Source organism: Pteronotus mesoamericanus, unplaced genomic scaffold (assembly GCF_021234165.1).
Source record: "Pteronotus mesoamericanus isolate MK-2021 breed Mesoamerican mustached bat unplaced genomic scaffold, CSHL_Meso_final contig_90, whole genome shotgun sequence".
Taxonomy (NCBI): Eukaryota; Metazoa; Chordata; class Mammalia; order Chiroptera; family Mormoopidae; genus Pteronotus; species Pteronotus mesoamericanus.
Window position 1 is genome coordinate 10,327,501 of NW_026555277.1, and position 19,117 is coordinate 10,346,617.

At 46.8% G+C, this 19,117-nt stretch overlaps 1 pseudogene; it reads right to left on the minus strand.

The window, feature by feature from the left end:
* Positions 1 to 12,241: 12,241 nt before the first annotated feature.
* Positions 12,242 to 13,069, minus strand: LOC129080651 (eukaryotic translation initiation factor 4E type 2-like; annotated as a pseudogene).
* Positions 13,070 to 19,117: the final 6,048 nt, after the last annotated feature.

Below are 19,117 nucleotides of genomic sequence, written 5' to 3' on the forward strand. Positions count from 1 at the left end.
CCGCGCTCTCTCTTGCTTGCTCAGTGGATCTAGGCCACACAATACCGTCTGAGCAAACTTGTTCAGGCCCCCACGATTATCTCATCTCCCCATTCCCTCCACCCTCACCCCCTTGAGGCCACTGAGAAGCAGGCAAAGACAAACAAATAAAGGATGGGAAGAGACCCAGCCAGCTTTTGCAAGGCGCTGGCAATGTGAAATCACAAGCTCACTGGCTCAGCTTGCCTCCTCAGCCCCAGGGGCACCAGCCTCCCCCAAAGTCCCAAGAACAAAACAAACAAAAAAAAGCCAACCCCTCCTACAGGTGAAACCCAAGTCCACTGCAAAGGCGTGTTGCAGTGCAGGCTCCAGAATCTGTGTCCAGCTGAGCACACAGATCTCCCCACTCCCCATCCTCTCCCTCCTTTCCTTCCAAGTCACACAGACATTATCGCTCTAACTCCCCTTTCCAGGAAATGTGTTGTCTCAGCAGAGACTGGGGAGAGCAAGGAGTTGCTGTAGGCACGTAGGCAGTTTGGTTTCCTACAAAATTGAGGCCTGGTGGTGGTGGTGGTAAAAAATGGGTTTGCACAGCACCCTTGTGCCTCCCCACCTCTTTCCCCCCTGGGGAAGGCTGTATGGACAACACGCCACAATTTCACAGGCAGCCCTCTTTCTCCTTCGCTCTGGACTTAAAACTCAGCCTCCTTTCTCCAGCCAGAAGCCATCTAGTGAGGCTACAACTACTCAACTGATGGAGGAGGAGGAGGAGGAGGAGGAGATGGAGGAGGAAGAGAGATAGACGAGTATGGGAGGAGATGATGAAGTCATCCCATTTGGAAACTAAGTCGCTTGGAGTGAGGGGGTAGCAAAGAACTCTTCCCTAGAAGAAGAGGGCAACCCTCACCTTGGAGATTCTTTACACACCAATGTGAGGGTGAAGGAAGCCCCCCATTATTGGGAGCCTCTCTTCTAACACCTTTCTTGCTCCTATCCTGGTAGATCACCTTCCTGGAGGTGAGGCACACCTCCTCCATCCCCATCCATGGCCCCTGATGCCGCCATTCAGGAATAGAGCGCTGGGCAAACTGTCCTTAGGTCTTAGCTGACACTGCTTTGTGTTTCTTTTGTGTGTCCTCTCTCCATCTCCTTCATCTCCCCGTGACACCGAAAGCTGGGTGAGGGCAGGCACTGGTCTTCTCTGCTTCCTGTGCACCCCTCCCCGCTCACACAACCCCCTTCTGCTTGGCTTTGCCCACACTACACAGAGATACATAAGTCCCGCCGTGTGCTTACGTGTGGACGGCCTCATGAGTTCTCTTTGCACAAAGGGAAGAACTTCGGCCTGAAGAAACAAAGCCCCTCCTTGCTCAAGGTCATTGGACAAATCTACGGTTTCCCTCTCGGAGCACTGGGCACTCCACTGGGCACTCCCTCCTTTTAATCTGAGCCATGGGCAGGCAACAGAACCCTGCAGACTGAGGGCCTTCGTGTGCAGAACTGACTCCAAGCGGCATTTCCCAAACACTAGTGGTTCAGGAACATGCTTCTAATTTTTGCCATGTCTTTGAACCACCTGGGTGATTATTTCCTTAATATTTACTTTTAGACCAACTCACTCATTTTATTTAAATAAAATACTGCAAGCAATAATATGTCTGAAAACACCTGTTTAATATACTACTTTTTCTTTACACATGACAACAAAATACATAACTTGTCAAATAAAAGATGACCTTTGGTATACCACCTAAAATCCACTTATGTTCCATTACAAAATGTACAAAGTTTTTCATCTTTTGCAAGTTGAGTATTTTAGGCAAGTCTCTGAGATTCAGTCCTCTCTTCTAAAAAATGGGAACAAAATGCCCGCTCTACCCTCACGAGATAATAAAGCCCCATGAAAGGCAAAGGGCAGTTGAAAAGGCTAACAAGGAGAAAGGGAATTTCTGATAGAAGCCATGGCCAGGGGAATGGCATAAAGGTTAATAAGCATGGGAATGTTTTTTAAAAGTATAAGTTGCTAAAAGATGAAGGAATAGAACTCAAAAGAACAGGAGCCCTGCACCAGATACTGCAAAGATATAACAGAAATAGTAGAGAAATGTCCAGTCTATTAAAAGAAACAATACCCACCCACATGAAATACACAAATAAAAGAGCATATAGGAATTATAGCTCTGATTATAATTCTATTGAGCTATAAATGCAAAGCAAGGGGACAACAAGCCTCTGAATGGCTCACGGGGAGCTTGGCAGCCCAAGCAGTGGCCTGGGAAGGCTTCCTGAAGGTGTGTTACAAGTCAGAGCTCTGGCTCCTTGGTTGTGAGGGTGTTTCTTTTTTCCTCTCCCTCGTCTCCACTCTCCATCCCCCTTAGGTTTCGCCCAAGGAGAGCAGGTACCTGGTGGAGACTGCTTTTCTGGGGGCTGGTGGTCAGTAGGGTATCAGGGCCAACAGAGATGGCGGCACCCGTATTTCTGGGGTGTCTCCCAGCACTCAGCACCCTCTGCTGCTCTGAGTCCCTTCCACAGCCACCCTTTACGTCCTCTCAGGACCCATAGCTTCCGCATGAGCCTTCTGCCCACTGGGAGTCTGTCTGGCGTCCATCCCCAGTGAAACGCAGCTTCCTCTCTCTCTGCAGAGTGCGTCCCTCGCCTCTCTGCAGCTAGTCCCAGTGCACCTATTTCTATCTTCTATTTTGTTGTTCTTCCCGGTCACATGGTAACGCATCTTGGGTTGGTCTCTTTTTCACTTTCCCTTTGCATATTCTGCCTCTTCTTCTCCATCGTTATCTTCATTAAGGATGTCATTTTTTATCCCCAGCCCACCCCTAGCTAGACGCCTCTTTCTTTGACCCAGCCCTTTCCTTCTACAGAAAAGAGTCTGAGGACTCTGCTCTATTGTAATGATAATGAGTGGCCATGGGACTCTAAGGGTTCATTGGGGGTTGGACAGAAGGGAATGTTTAGAGTCACAGTGACTCCCCTACCACCGTCGCACACACACACATGTAACATACATGCATGACTGGGGTATAGCATTGGGCCTCTTGCCAATTATTTCCAAACTGTGCCTCCACCCACAAGCCAGAATGACAAATCAATAATTATTTCCATCCAGTAAAAAAGCTGTGGTACATAGGTATGTGAAATATTACTCAGCCATAAAAAAGAAGAAAACCTTAACCTTTTGCGATAGCCTGGATGGACCTAGAGGGCATTACGCTAAGTGAAATAAGCCAGTCACAGAAAGACAAATACCATAGGATTTCGCTTATATATGGGATCTAACAAACAAGATAAACAAATAAACAAAACAGAAACCCATGCGCAGATCCAGAGAACAGACTGGTGGTTGTCAGAGTGGAGGAGGTTGAGAGACTGGGTGAAAAAGCTGAAGGGATTGAAAAGTACAGATCGATAGTTACAAAATAGCCATGGGAATGTAAGGCACAACATCGGATATGTAGCTGACGATGATGTAATAACTATCTATGGTGCCAGTCGGGTACTGGAAGTATCAGGGGGAACGCTGGAAAGTCTGACTGACTAACCACTATGCTCTACGCCTGAAACTAATGCAAAAGAACATTAAACACTGTAACTGGAAAAAACAAATAAATAAAAAATGTAAAGTGTAAAAAATAATTACTATTATTTCCATCCACATTTTTCCAAAATAGTAAACAACCCGGAGGCTCAGGCAAGTCAATGACCTCAGCACCTGCCCTTGGTCTAGAATCCTGGTCTCTGGACCGTCAGCGTATAAAGGGATATTTGAGTTATAACACCAAGGGTTTCATCACTTGAAACAACCAGCATGAGGACAACATATTCAAAGGCAGTTATTTGGGGGTCCCAATGCCAACTTTTCCAGCTAACCTATGGGGTGACTCTTTGCAAGTCATCAAATTGCTTAGAGCTTCATTTTCCTCATCTGCAAGACAGAGTAAGAATACATAGCTCCCGAGGCTTCTGTAGGTACCTAGTGGAATCACGCATGAAAGCCTCCAGAGGGATGTCTAGTCCAAAGAAGGGATTCAAGTCAATGTCCGCTGAGCCTGAGCTGCGGGCTTCCTGTGGGGCTCTTGCTTCTTAGACCGGCCTTCTGACTTTGAAAACTCCGATTGAGAATACAAGGTGCCTGAGATTCTTCAGGAACACGTGTCGGCACCTGAGCCCCAACCCTCCTCCCTGGCCGAGGGAGCCTCTGAGCCAGAGCAGTATCCGCGAGAGACCTTCACCTTGCAGGTGTACTACCTGCCACTGCTGTCTGCCTACTTGGTCCTGGCTGTCTGGAACAGGACCTTCTCTCTGAGGGAAAATATTATTGTTTTTTGGCCACCTGTTTGATCCTCCAGAGTCAATATTTGTGGAGATAAGCACAGTGTCTGTAGCCAGTGGAGATGTTTATGACTCTGCCCCATCCCATTGAGTTCCAGTCCCTCTGGGCCACAGTGTGAGGTAGGGGGTGTATTTCAACAGCAGTCCACCTTGTTGCTCACCCAAACTGCCTCAGCAAGGACACGGAAAGACGGACAGGAGTCAGGCTTCACATGTCCCTAAAGGTATGCTCAGCCCACTGGGACAGTAATGATAGACGAGAATTTAATGTGACCTTCCAGGCAGCTGGTAGCCTGGACTCCTGTCCCTCCAGGCCTTTTCTGTAACACGCATCCCAGGCTGACCCCAGCCTTCTCCATTAGATTGGAAGGTTCTGGAATGGACTTTTCATAAAAATAAGATTTCCTGTTTCCACTTCACATAAAAGTGCCTGGAGAAATTTTCCACCTGGTCTGGAGGGCTTTTTTCAAAAGATTTGACTTAAAATATGGGTTTTGAGGGGCATGCAAAATTTCCTTTGAAGTGGCCTGGAGAGGAAGTCACCCCTAGAGCCTGGATGGGCAGCCATCCTCCAGTGCAGCTATGCATGGGATGCAATGGGAGGCTGGAGCAACTTCCGATTAGGTGGGACAGGCTGCACACAGGAAGCCATCGAGGACAGAGAAAACAAACATGCTTCAAATAAAGCCCCAAACCAACGTCATGAGGACCTGCAGTCAGAGTCGCAATTGTGCTGCTTCACAAGTGGGCAACTCTATGCAATTATAAGGGAGTGGGAAGAGGGAGTGATTTATTTAAACATGGTTAATGGTTTTCTGGAGAGACACCAGGCAGGCTGGCCAGCCAATAATAATAACAACAACAGGAGAGGAGAAAGAAAAGGAAGGAGAAGGAAGGAGGAGCAAGAAAGCAGTGGCATAGCTGGGCAGTCTGCTAAGTACCAGTCTCTTCGCAAAGTCACTTACACAAATAATCCCATTTAATTATCTTAGTTAATTCTCACAGCAACCCTACAAAGGAAAGCAAGGCTCTGAGAGGGTAAACTGATTGCCCAAGGTCATACCGTTTGCAGAGAGCAGGTACAAAATGAGATTGTGCTGACCTTGATCAAAGGACTTCCAACAAGTCCATTTTTTTAAAAAGATTTTATTTATTTTTCTTTTTAGAGAGAGGGAATGGAGAGGGAAGGGGGGGGAGAGAAACATCCACGTGAGAGAGAAATATTGATCAGTTGTCTCTCATATGTGCCCCAACCGGGGACTGAACCCTCAACCTAGGCATGCACCCTGACCAGGAACTGAAACACTGACCTTTTGCTTTGCGGGACAACACCCAACCCACTGAGCCACACTGGTCAGGGCCCACAGGTCCATTTTTGAGGAACTCATCGTTCTGTGCTATCGACAGCCCAGCCCTTATTATCCTGCCTTATCCATTTTCTTGGTGCTTTGTCTTTCTTCCCTTTGAGTCAATGGGATCCTTTGTGTCTCTGGCATGAGCACATGCTACGCTCCAGGACAAGCTGGTCAAGCTGATGAATGATACCTTCTTTAGCCAGAAAAGGACCTGAGATGGACATGGTCCTGCCCTGAAGCACTTGGGGGTTTTGAAGGCACTCAGGAATTTGGGGGGAACTTGTTATGTGAAAAGCACTGTTTAGGATAGATCAAGGAACAAAAGAGACAGCTTTCCCTGCCCTGGTGGAGCTTACATGGGAGGGAGCACAGGAATGACTGGCAGACACCAAAAGAGGTTTCTGCTCAGTGCTTTCCTGTTAAGGAAGCTCCGCCGAGCTCCAGTCTGCAATCCACATATCACCCAGCGAGGATTCTCTCCAAACAAAAATATGATCAACTCAGATTCGACTCAAAACCTTTCAGCGGCTTCCCTTTTTTTCTTAGGACAGAGACCCAAAGCTTTAGACCTGCCTTTGAGGTCCTACATGGGCTCTCTGCTCCTCTCCTGCCTCCTGCCCTCTCTAATAATCTCTCCAAGCTCCTTGCACAAGGACTGACTACAGCATTAACCACTGTGTACACAGAGCCTCAGCAGGGCCTGGCCCAACACGATTTGCTGAGTGAATGACTCCTTCACACCACCATCCTGTACCCCGTACTTCTAATCTCCTCATCTGATCTGTGCGAGCCTCTCTTTTCTAAAAAGTGAAAGGCCAGGGAATCAAGAACTGTGGGCAGGGTGCCCTTGGCACCTAAAACTCAAATTGGGAACTGTGGTGCATATGGCAGGGACAAAGACAGAATATTTGACCTCAGTCCAGGTCATATGGTCACTGCACCTGTGTTGAAAATAGAAGCCACTGTGAAGTGAAATCCTGGAGAAGAAATGGGCATGAAGTGAGTCACTAGTCAATCCTGTTTATAGAAAAATGCTGAGCAGAAACTGTCCAGCTTCACAGAGCTGGGAGCTGTGTACCTGAGACGTCTGTTCCATATCATCTACTCACCTTTTCACTGGACATGTGCAAGACTGCACTGCAAAAGTTACTCTCTAACTGGAGACATAAAAGGAATTCCTTTACTTATTCATTCATTCGACATGTATTGAGTAAACACCTACTGTGCTTTGAGGATATCAAAATGAACTAGACTCATCCAGCTCCTGTCCTCAAAGTCCTGCCACACTAACAAAGCAGGCAGGCTGTGGGATGTGTGGGGGCAGTACTGTGCTAAAGATCCCCAGGGCTGCCCTGACTGGTGTGGCTCAGTCGGTTGGGCACTGTCTGAAAGGTCATGGGTTCGATTCTCCGTCACTACACATGCCTGGGTTGCAGGTTTGGTCCCCTGCTGGGTCATGTGCAAGAGGCAATCGATCAATGTTTCTCTCTCACATTGATGTTTCTCTCTCTCTCCTTCCCTTCCCCTCTCTCTGGAATCAATAAAAGAAAAAAAATTAAATAAAGATCTCTAGGGCAATGTTGCAGGACACCAATCTCGGCATGAGAAGGCCTCCTTGAGTTTAGAGGCAGATAAGAATTGCTTGGGTTGGAAAGGGCTTTCTAGGCTATTGCAGTGGCACAGACAAAGGTGTGGAGGTAGACAAGCTGGGGGTGCTGTGAGAACCGCTACTTGTCAGTGTTGCTGGGAAGTCAAGTATAAGACTGGGAATGGTGGGGATGGACCTGGAGCAGTAGGGAGGGGCCTGGCCTTGGAGCAAGTCCTGTGAAGAATTTTGGACCCCTTCCTATTGAAACAGTGGGACTGCACTGAAGGTTTTAATCAGAAGAATAACATGGACAAAACTGCATGTTAGGTAGATGCTGGAGGAGCGGAGGGAGGGTTTGAAAGGGAAGGAGGAAAGACAGACAAGCCAGTTAGAAGCTGTGGCCATGTCCATGGAGAAAAGACTACAGCGTGGTCTTGAGTTGTAGGGAAGGCAAAGGGAGGGGGGTTCAAGAATTTAGGAATATGCACCCGAGAGCTAGAGTATGATAAAAGCAATAATGAGAATTTCCATTTTCTGAACTCCTTCTACATGCCAGCCACTCTGGAGAGCCTTTTATACATAACTATAAATTTTAATATTTCTCCACATAGGTAGGGGACCGAGGGTGAGTGCAAGCTTGGAGGCTTTGGGACCATTTACATAGGATCTAAATATCTTGGAAATGCTGTGCAGATGTTAATACCAGCTGAGCTGAGATTAGGGTTGAGGAATGAAGTAGGGGATGGAGAACAGAGTGAAAATGACAAAGACAATGTCCCAGCAATTCGTTAAGGGAAGATTTTAATTGGGGACTTTGTGAGAGTCCAAAGTTTGGGCAAGGGTTTATACACCCAAATGCTTAATGTGAACCAGAAAGCAAACATAAGTAAGCGAAACAGGCAAAAGACCAGAGTGAGTGGTGGGGACTGTGGCAAATCACATGCCATCAAAACAGGCCAGCCTCTGCTCTGCTCCAAATGACTGTGGCCTTGAAGAATGAGGGCTCAAGGTAGCCAAACTGGATGATTTTCAAAGTAAAACCAGCTCTCCAGACTTTCGCATGAATTCTGCCAATTTGAAAATGTCGGCAAGTAATTCGCTATTTAGAAAAGAAAAGAAAAACATGGTACAAAGCACACGCAACATGTCTATGAGCTAGATGGGAACTGAGGGCTGGCTAGGGGAGGGCTCTGGCAGAGGCTTCTTCTAGCAGTTGAGTTGTGCAAAGGAGAGGGAGACCCAGGCTGGCGCATAGAAGTGCAAGCAGGACAAAAGGGGTTGCTTAGGGCCCCCGAGACTTGCCAGCTTGCTGACAGAAGAAAAAGCACCATTGGAAGGAGAGAACAGGTGTGGTAATGTTCCCCCTTCACTAAGTAACAGGATCTGCAAGGACATCCCCTCCTGGGGTGAGTGAGAGCTGTTATGGTGTGAACAGGTGTTGTCAGACCTCAAGAACCCCTATAGCATTCCAGAAGCTCAAGCTGGAAGTTACACGGCCCACACTTTAAAGGCAGCTGTGAGTTGGTGGAGTGTCTGCTAGAATTATGCCCACCGGCTCCCAATCCATCCCCTGCTGCCCTTGCAGAGCCCCCAGTTCAGTTCTATTCCGTGACTTGGGTTCTGCGACCCTTCCCACCCCAAGTTTGATGCTTTGTCTTCAGACCCCTGTAGCTGCCCTTGGCATTTCCCCTCCACTTCATCCTGACTTCCCAGACCAGTTCCATGGCTGACCCACTGTTTGGGTCTGACCCTGCAAACCCAGGATTCATCATGTAGTCCTGTGATGTAAGGTAGGGGGTGGGGATAGAAATGTTTCCACATTTAAGGAGAGAACTTTAAGATCAGTAACTATTCAAACAGCAAACAAAGAGTAGGAATAGAAGGTTTGTTCTCAGAGATCTCCAGAAAGAGGGTCAGTGGACAGAAAGCTTGGTGTTTTAGTCAACTCCAAGCAATAAGCACCCAAGAATAAGACAGTTACTGCATCTGCCCCTCTCTGTGCCAGGCACTTCCCAGCCCTCGGACCCAGAACTTACAGAATTCTGCCAGCAACCCCACAAGGTAGGAGCCAGGAGCTGCTGTTGTCCCCATTCACAGAGCAGAAACTGAGATACACAGGGAGAGGTGAAGCCATGTGCCTTAGGGCGCATGGCCTCTTTTCCAACCCAGGTTCCGCTCAGGAGTTGGTTCTCTAAAACAGTGTCTCTCAAATTACATGAGTGAAAAACAGGTTCACACCACACCAGCCCCTCCCCCCCAACTCATCACAGCCTGCCACTTTTGTAAGATACAGTAAAAGCAATGACGAGGAAAATGATCATGTGTTTGGATGGTGCAGTAATGGAAAATTGCTCTAAACGTTTCTGAACGCTTACTCTCAGTTTCTACACCACCAACCTGGTCAGGGGAGGAGCCGCAGGGGGGCCACACCCGCTCTGAGTAGCGATACGCACTTGGCCACTCTCTCAGGCCTGAGGATATAAAGGACTGAGTTGGGCTCTGGAAAAAGAAAAAAGAAAAAAATAAAATCACTTCTCTGAACTCCAAAGTCTGAACGGTTACACCTCCGCAGCTCACCCCAGCATTAAGGATTCGTGAGAGCCGCTCGCGCCGTGTTCCTGGTTTGGGTGACTTAGGGGGAGGTCCCCTGTATTGTACAAGAGTGAAATTAATTAGCTCCAAACGTCCCTCCAAAACCAAAACACTAGGATTCCGTCTTCTTTTGCAACACCCCAGCTCAGCAGAAATGTTTGCAGGGCCAGCTGGTTTTGTTCGTGCACTCATTAATAAACGTAGTGAATGCAACAATAGCCACCCTTTTCTTTCCTTTGTCATGCCCTGAAAGGGGGCAGGGAGGCAGCAGGACAGCCTGCAGACGCAGGGGACGTGCCAGACGTGCCACAGGAAGGGCCCCGCGAGAAGGGGACTGAGGGAGGAAGGCAGGTGGGCGGATGGCAGGCGGCGCCCGGCGGAGGGGCGGAGGGGCGGGGGGAGGGGCCATGTGACAAAGGCTGAAGCAAGGATCCAATTACCCCGGGCAATGGGGTGGGGATGCACCTGAGAATTAAAAACCACCTGGCAGTTTCTGGAACTGGGGAGAATTAGGAGCTGCTGAGGAAAATGAGGCATAGGATGATAGAGCAGGGCTGGGTGAGACCCGAGGACCCTCTCAGAACTGCTCAGTGAACTTTATTCTGGGAACCTTGTTCTGATCCCTCGGTGATTGGAGGCGGGAGGGGTGGAAATGTCTCGTAGTAGGGCAGGAGGGGAGGGCGCATTCTAGTCTTTTATTCTAAAAGAAGGAAATCGGTTACAGAGGTCAGGGAGAGCTCCTTTGGGTTAGAGAAAGCAGAAGGAGCGTAGAAGCAAGGATTCTACCGCCACGTTTGCCACATAAAATGAAAAACGTTAGTTCAGTCTGAATTGTAGATAAATACACATTTTTTGGTATAAAAATTTAGTATATAATGTGTTAAATGCCACAGAACTGCACTTTTTAAAGTGATGAAAATAATAAATTCTGCTATACCTATTTTACCATAATAAAAATTGAATATACATTTTCTTTCGTTTATTGGAAATTCACATTTAACCAGTGTTCTGTGTTTTTTTTCTTTTTTTTAATTAAATCTGACCACCCAACGCCCAGCAGGAGCTAGAACGACCTCAGGGGGCTGCTCAGAAGGATCTGGGGCCACAGAGGTGGCAGGGGCTGCTGCCGCCTCTTACACAGACATTACACAGGAGTAATGTCTGGCTCCGCCTCCCTTCCACCCTCCAAAGACCCGCCGGGTCCTCCCACCAGCCCGAGCTCCTAGAAGACAGAGGGCAAAGGAGGTGAAGGAATCAGTCAATGAACATTTATGAAGGACTCCTTGGAAAAGGACAACGGTGTGAGGGCTGACAATGGAAGTGGGGGCGGGCTGGGCGGAGAGGGGGCAAAGGGGGGCTAAGGGGGGAAAGTGGGGCAACTGTAACAGCATAAACAATAAAACATTATTTAAAAAAGAAATAAAGAGCCCTGGGTGGTGTGGCTAAGTCGATTGAGGACCAGCCTGCGAATTAAAGCATCGCCCGTTCATTTCCCAGTTGGGGCACATGCCTGGGTGGTGGGCCAGGTCCCTGGTTGGGGGCCTGTGAGAGGCAACTGGTGGCTGTATCTCTCACACATCGATGTTTCTTTCCCTCTCTTTCTCCCTCCCTTCCCATCTCTCTAAGAATAAATAAATAAAACCTTTAAAAAAGAAAAAGAAAAAAAATATGGCAGGGGCAGGAAAAGGATCCAAGAGCAAACATACAGTAATTTTAAATGACACAGGATGACCAGACTTGCCAGCCCCAATGCCCCCAACTTTATTTTATCCATGGGCTGAAATGAAGTCCCAAGACTCAATCAAGTCATCCCTTGGCAGTCCTTGCTCTTGCTGGGGAGGAAGAAATTTTCCTCTACTGTTAAAGGTTCTTTTGGCTTGTCTACTAATTAAATCGATGTGAGGCATATTGACAAGGTAAAATAACCAAATTTAATTATACATATAGGTACAGGATCCCCATATGCGTGAGTCAGAGACCCCACATACATGAGAGGTTCAGAGACAGAAAGGTAAAAAGGGATTTATGGCATTCTGAGCTAAGGAGCGAGGTGAGGCACCTGTGACTTCAGAGGGGAAGGGAGTCATTTGTAGAAAAAGAAGAGCAGATGTTCAGGAATTAGATACTTGCCTTGCAAACCCATAGGTCATAAAAATGTCCTTTTTCTTAATAACTCTTCTTTTATTTTTTAGTTTAGCACCATTTATTAAGTGATCTCAGCTGTTGTTGTTGCTGCTGCATGTCAGCCTGTTCTTAAAACATGAAGTGCTCTTCCAATTTCCCTTTTCCAGGACAGAAGGATCTTCCAGGTAGCACACCAACAGAACAAGAGACTCTGGTGATACCAGCCTCATGATGGTGCCATCCAGACGGGGAGAGAGGGTCATGGCCCATTCAACCTCAACTGTGGCTTCCGGAGGTTTTGAAAGGGTCCTGGATGGCAGGACCCTTGGGGGGCCCAGCCTGCCCAGCACTTTGATGCTGTCGGTGTGGGTTTTGTATTCCATAATGGTGTTGGAAGGTAGGTTAAACACTCTCCAAAGCATGTCCCAGATTCAGGCTGTGATTGCTCGGTCGCTGGCACTCTCGTTCCATATTGAAATAATGTCCTCCTGGAACCGGACAGAGACCACAGCCCCACAGATCTCCTCCCCAGCCTTGAACAGTTCCCCCAACATGGCCGGGATGAGATTCTCCCGGCAACAGGATGCGATTCTCCCAGTAACAGGATGCCAAGCCCTTCTGTAGCTGAATAATCCACTTGCCGCCATTTTTATTTGCCTCATCCTCCCACATGGGTTTAATTTCTTCTTTGAAGAGATGGAAGTCACTGTGGCCTCTCAGGTCCCCAGGACGTACCATGTGGCTATGAAACCTCCTGAATTGCTCCACAGAGGCAACAGTGCCAATTTGCTTGATGTTCTGTTCATAGCTCTGTGAGCTGGTGAGTCAGCTGGGGTTCTCCTGGAGTACCTGGTGTAATTGTATTGCAGGGGATGCTCTGCTGGTCCAGGGACAGCAGCCTTCCTCTTGCTGCTGCTCTGACCTTTGTCTCATTCTGGTTTTTTTTTTTCCTTTTACCATCTTTCTGTGTGCTGTTTTCTTCATTCTGACCACAGTCCCCACTGTCATCATCTTTCAATCTAAGTTGAGGATTTGATCCCCGGTTGGCGTGTATACGGGAGGCTACCAATGGATGTTTCTCTCTCATGTCAGTGTTTCTCTCTCTCCTTTCCTCTCTCTGCCTCGAACTTATTGTTAGTAATAACTCTTATTATGGGCAAAGCTGTGAAAGTCCAGAACAAGTCACTCTAAGATGTGCCTCTGTGTTATGCAGATTGTTTTGAGCTAAAGGCTCATTTAGCCACAAGGTCAGGAGAAATTCCTGCCACCTTCTTTTAACCACCTAGAAGAGTCAGAATTAGAGGACTAGCCCATGAGAAATGATCAATGATAACCTTTTTCACCCACCTGTATGGCAGTGCAAACTTCTATTTACTAAAGCTCTGCTCTTCTTAACATCCCCCAATGACCTTTTGAAGCCCCCAGGGCTCTTTACCTCATCCCTCCCTGGGTCAAGATATCTCATCTACCCATGTTCCCTTTCTGTCTCTGAACCGCTCAGGTATGTGAGGTTCCCGTACATATGTATGTATCGAACTTGGTTATTTTCTCATGCTAATCTGCCTCATGTCTATTTGATATTTAGACCAGCCAGAAGAAGCCTGAGGAATAGAGCAAAGTGTGTTCCTTCCCCTCCATTCCAGTATTAAATTTTTGAAGGGAGACGTGAACATTTTTTGAACCCACAGGGTCTCAATTGCCTTTAGCTCAAAATATCCACCTGCCAAAGTAGCGCATCTTGGCAAGGCCTGTTCTGAATCCCTTGCTCTCATTCTCCTGACCCATGGGGTGAGCAGTTGCTGCTTGCTGCTAAGGCAGCAGACCAAGGCACATTTGTGCACATCTTCAAACTAGGAATCAAGAAGGAGTGATTCAGGAACCGATGGCTATGGTTCCCATTTTGTAGCTGCGCCTCCCCTCCCTCCCAATCTATTCACACCCTTATCCAACATCTACTTATAGGACAGGCAAGTAAATGCATAGTAGTAAGTTAAACAGGCACATTCTACATTCTCATGGTGCTTATGGTTCTAGTTGGCTGGGGGAATATAAAATGCAATGAAAATTAACTAAAACACAGATGTAAATGACAAATGTGAAAAAAGACTAGCAGAGAAATGGCAAGGCAGCTCGCAAGAATAAGAAAATGGATGGTCTCGCAGGGGTGCCCAAATTTTGGCGTCTCTGGGCCACACTGGAAGAAGAAGGGTTGTCCTGGACCACACATTAAATACACAAACACTAATGAAAACAGATGAGCAAAAAAAAGGTTTTAAGTAAATTTACAATTTTGTGTTGGGCTACATTCATAGCTATCCTGGGCTCCATGTGGCCCGCAGGGCACAGGTTGGACACCCCTGGTAGGAGGTACTTACAGTATATAGTGGGCCCAGCCTGGTGCTGGGGGACAGCAGAATGCAATCGGACACATGCCCCCTTCTCCAGGAACTCATGAAGTCGCCCACAAGAATCCCTAGAGGCAACCACAAATATTTGCTCTCTTGTCTTGGCTTCTTATACCTCCACAGGGAGGTCCTTGGAAGGAGAGAGCAGATTTAGTTGCCTGGAGCTCTTGGTTTCCTACCCAGCTTTGCCACCAGCTCTGTGGGTCCCGGGGTTTCAATGCCCCACAGTGGACTGAGGGTCTGGCCTTAGTGATCTCTATGATTCCTTCTGTCCTGTCACATTGGTCTTTCTCTGTTTCATGTCTTGTTACCTGTGGCCATCCCCTCAAAAGTGGCAGAAGCTGCATCCAGTCATTTGTAACCCTAAAGCACTGAGCTCAAAGCTACGAACGAGCGGCTCGTACATTTACCCTCTTATCCTGTGCAGAAGTAGCAGAAAATTGGAACGTGGCTCCGGCGTCAGGCTGCCAGGGTTGAATCCTGGCTCAGCCGATAACCAGCTTGCACAAAATTATATAAGCTCTCAGTGTATCCATTTCTTTATTTGTAAAATGGAAATAATAGTACCTCATAGATTTGTAAGGCTGAATAAGACAGTGCCTATAAATGTACTTAGAACCGTGCCTGTTAGTTATTATTATTTATTAATCACCTTCCATAGATTTAGAGACCAATAATAAATATGCTCTCAACTGCCTATCTTCAGGTCATTGTTTTCAGTCTATGGGTTATTAACAGCTAGTGTGATGTGAAATCACTGTAATAGGTGTAATATTATGCATTTAGAAAGGGTTCCCTGGATCCCTTCCAATATGTGGGACCCCCACACTAACAGACAATCCTAAGACTCCAGCAAGGTACCCAAGAATTCAGTTCCATTCTGACACTATCAGATTCCTCACTTTAAGGGTTCAGTCCTCCTGTCCCCCCCAGCTCCAATGTACATGCTTTAGTCACCAGCCACAGGCCTGGACTCATAACTGTGCTTCTGACCAAGCGGCTAGAGACTGGACATTGCAGTGACCCCATCCAACTCAAAAAACCAATCACAAGTCCATGTTGTTACCTGTACTTTTGACCAACTGTCTAAAAATAGAGGTTCCTACAAGCCCCTTCTTGGGTTTGATTAATTTGCAACAATGGCTCACAAAATTCAGAGAAATATGTCACCTACCAGATCACTGGCTTACTGTAAAAGGATATAACTCAGGAAGAGCTAGATGGAAAATATGCGTAGGGCAAGGTAGCTGAAGGGGTGTGGAGCTTCCCTGCCCCCTCCAAGCACCCCCTCTCCCAGCACCTCCACATTTTCACCAACCCAGAAGCTCTATACCCATCCTCTTGGATTTTTTATGGAGGATGCATGACACAGACATGATCAGTTAGATCCCTGGCCCTTGGTGATGGATTCAATCTCTAGCTCTTCTCCCCTCCTCCAAGGTGTGTAGAAGGGGATGAGACTAGAAATTCCATGTCTTGAATTACAGTGGTTGATTCTCCTCAAAACCTGCTCTCATCCATAGGTGTTTCCCACATTACTTCATTTGCAGAACAAGAGACACCTTTATCACTCTCATCGCTTGGGAAATTCCTAGGATTTCCAGAGCCGTGAGCCAGAAACTGTGGACGGAGACTAAATACTAATGAAAAATATATTTATCTGAATGACCAAAGATGTATTTCTTATAAATCACAATATCACAATGTTACTGTAGGTAGTTAACTAGTTATTAAAGAAAGATAACAAAGGAAATTAGACATTGAGTTTAGTAAACTGGGAAGCATGAGCCCGTTTACTTCACCAGGAAGCTACAGCTTCACACCACAAGGGATCATAGCGTTGCTCCCCCAAGGGGACTAACACTCCTCCTTTCCCCACTCGGGTACCAGACTGGTGGGAGGTACAGGGGGAGGTGTGTGACCATAGAGGTCTGTCAGCCTAACGAGGGGGTGGGCCTATCCAAAAGACTGAAAAAGCTTGGGAAGTTGATTGGTTATTTTGAAAAAACACCTGGTCCGTCCCAGCCCAAACTAATATAATTCCAGGGGAACAAAGAAATGCTCTTCCTCCCCCCCTGACCCCCACGCCCTCACTCACCCCATTCCCCCCATTCGTTTGTGCTCTCTCAAGCCCTCTAGCCCAGAAGCACACAACCACGTGGATCTAGCAGCTACCAGGCCCACAGCAGATGCTGTGGGCTCCAAAGACTAAGCTTTAATATGAAGCAGAAACCCTGGGCACTGGCTTTTGTTTTGGGCTTGCTGAGGACACGGTTGGACTTTTTCCATGGCGTGACGGACAGAGATGAGACATTGGAAACCCAAGGGTCAGTTTCTATTTCCACCCGAATAAACCTTGCCATATCACAATCTCCCGTGCATGGGTCCTTGTAATGCTTTCCTCACATAGAAATCCCATGGAGAAGAGCCTGATTTCCACTGACAACAACAGAACTTTATTTATTATAACTAAATGACAAATACAAGTATGTACCAAAAAAAAAAAAAAGAAGGAAAATAGCAACTATTAGTACACCACATGTGGTAAGCGTGGTATACTAGGGCCTCAGTTATGTGTGAAGGGCTGAATGGGTGTGTGAGAGCGTGTGTTATGTTGAGATGTAAAATGTATTCCTTACTGTGGGCCATGGTCAAAAAATGTTGAAACTACTGTTTTAGGTTAAATCGCCATTCCTCATATATTCTACCCTCACCCTTGCTCCTTCTGACCCCTAAACAAGCATTGCTTACTCTCTCTCTCACACATACATTCACCCCTTCCCTTCCCTTCCCTTTCTCCTTGCGATGCCAGCAACCGGGCCTTTCTTCCTGTCCCTGATCCCTAAGTGGCCTGTCCCTCATCTGCAGGTCCTTCCACTGCAAGATACCAGAAAGGTGTTCTGGGTGCCAGGCAGGTGGAGGAAGGCAACAGAGTAGCCTCCAAATGTGGGCAGTGCTTGGGGCTGGGAGGAGAGGAGGGGCTTGCAAGGGAGCAGGTTTCGCTTTTTATAATCAGAGCAAGGAGAAGAAACAGAAGGAAGCAGGTGTTGGGGTAAATGATAGATGCGTTGTTCCTCCTATTTATGCAAAAACTTTGTTTTATGCATTCGTTGGTTGATTTTTTCCCCCATAACCTTGGTGACTCAGGAAGACACTCTAACCACCTGAGCTACCTGGCCAGGGCTGGAACTGAATTTCTAACAATTTTTTGGGTGATCATGCAGCAGCCTATCATGAAGCATTGTCAATATTCTAAATAAATAGAGTGATGATGATGATGTTGATGATGATACGATGAAGACATGGTGGTGATGAAAACAACAGCCTCGCTTCTTAGAACAAGTTTTACACATGGTTAAGTACTTTATATATATTAGGACCTTTAGTCTCCATAAAGGCTCCAAGGGAAGACATTGTAAACAGGCCCTAATTAATGATGAAAATAGCTAATAGGTGATGAATTTGAAGTTAGACAATGGGACACCAGAGACTACCTCCCTCAACAGGACTCCCAGCCTTCTTCTTATACACTTCATCATGTATGCAAATCCTCTAGCTCATACCTTTTATGGAGATGTCTCTATAGATCAAAGTTACTTGTGTGTTAGTTAATCATTCATTCATTTAATAAACAGTCGACTGTTTGCACTTAAAAATATAACTGCAGGTCAAGCCAAAATGAGAAACACAGCAAACAAGTTAAAGGGATAAAGAATGATGGGGGAGGAGAACAGGAAAGGCCTCTCCAGGGACGTGACGTTTGAACAGAGACTAAGTAAAATGAGGAAGTAAGGAAATGAGAAATGAGGAACAGCAAATGCAAAGGCTCCAGGGTGGGAACAAGTGCTGCAGGTTCTAGGACCAGCAGGACCAGTGTGCTGAGAAGAATGGGGAGCCATGGAAGGGTTTTGAGCAGGGGTGCAAACCGCTCTTGTTAGGAACGGACCAGCATCCCTCTGGTTGCAGGGTGAAGACCAGACAGCAGAGAGTCCAGAGGAGGAAAGATGGAGCTGGTATATAAGTGACAAGATGCTCAGAGATGTCTGATAGATGAGCTGCTGCGACCTGTCTCAGCCTCAGTGGATAGGGGATGATGGGTGAAGGATAAGAAAGAGGAAAAGGAAAAGAAATGAATGTCAGATGGAAAAATTAAAATTATCAGACAAATCAGGACACCGGAAGTTCTTTCTCCCTGATGGGGACACAGGAAGATGCAGGAGGAGAGGTGGTACAGCCACTTCTAAGGACAGCCAGCAACCAGGTCTCCTGATTCCCAGTCTCAGCTCCATCCCCTGCTTTGCTGGCGGGGAGAGGTGACTACCTGTGTCAGATTTGGATCTGCAGAAAGATAGTTCCAGTCCCCAGAACTGTCTCCAATTAAGCCTATCGAAAGTGCTTAACATTCCTCATTGGTGGGGGGGGTGGGGAATGGAAATATTTGAAAACTGGCTTGTGGTGATGGTTGCATACTTCACAAACTTACTAAGTCATCGAATTTACTAGGGGGTGGACATCATGGTATGTAAACCTTATTTCAATCAAGTAGTTTTAAAAAAACTTTTCCCATAAGGGAATTATCCTTTGAACTTGAAGCTTTGAAGAGTTTGCCTATCACTATATAGCCTACCGTACTTTAAAAATACATAAGGTAATATCCAACTAATGGAATAACAGCCATAGAGACTCATGCTTTTGAAGAGCACTGGAAACCATCAGAAAATAAATATCCA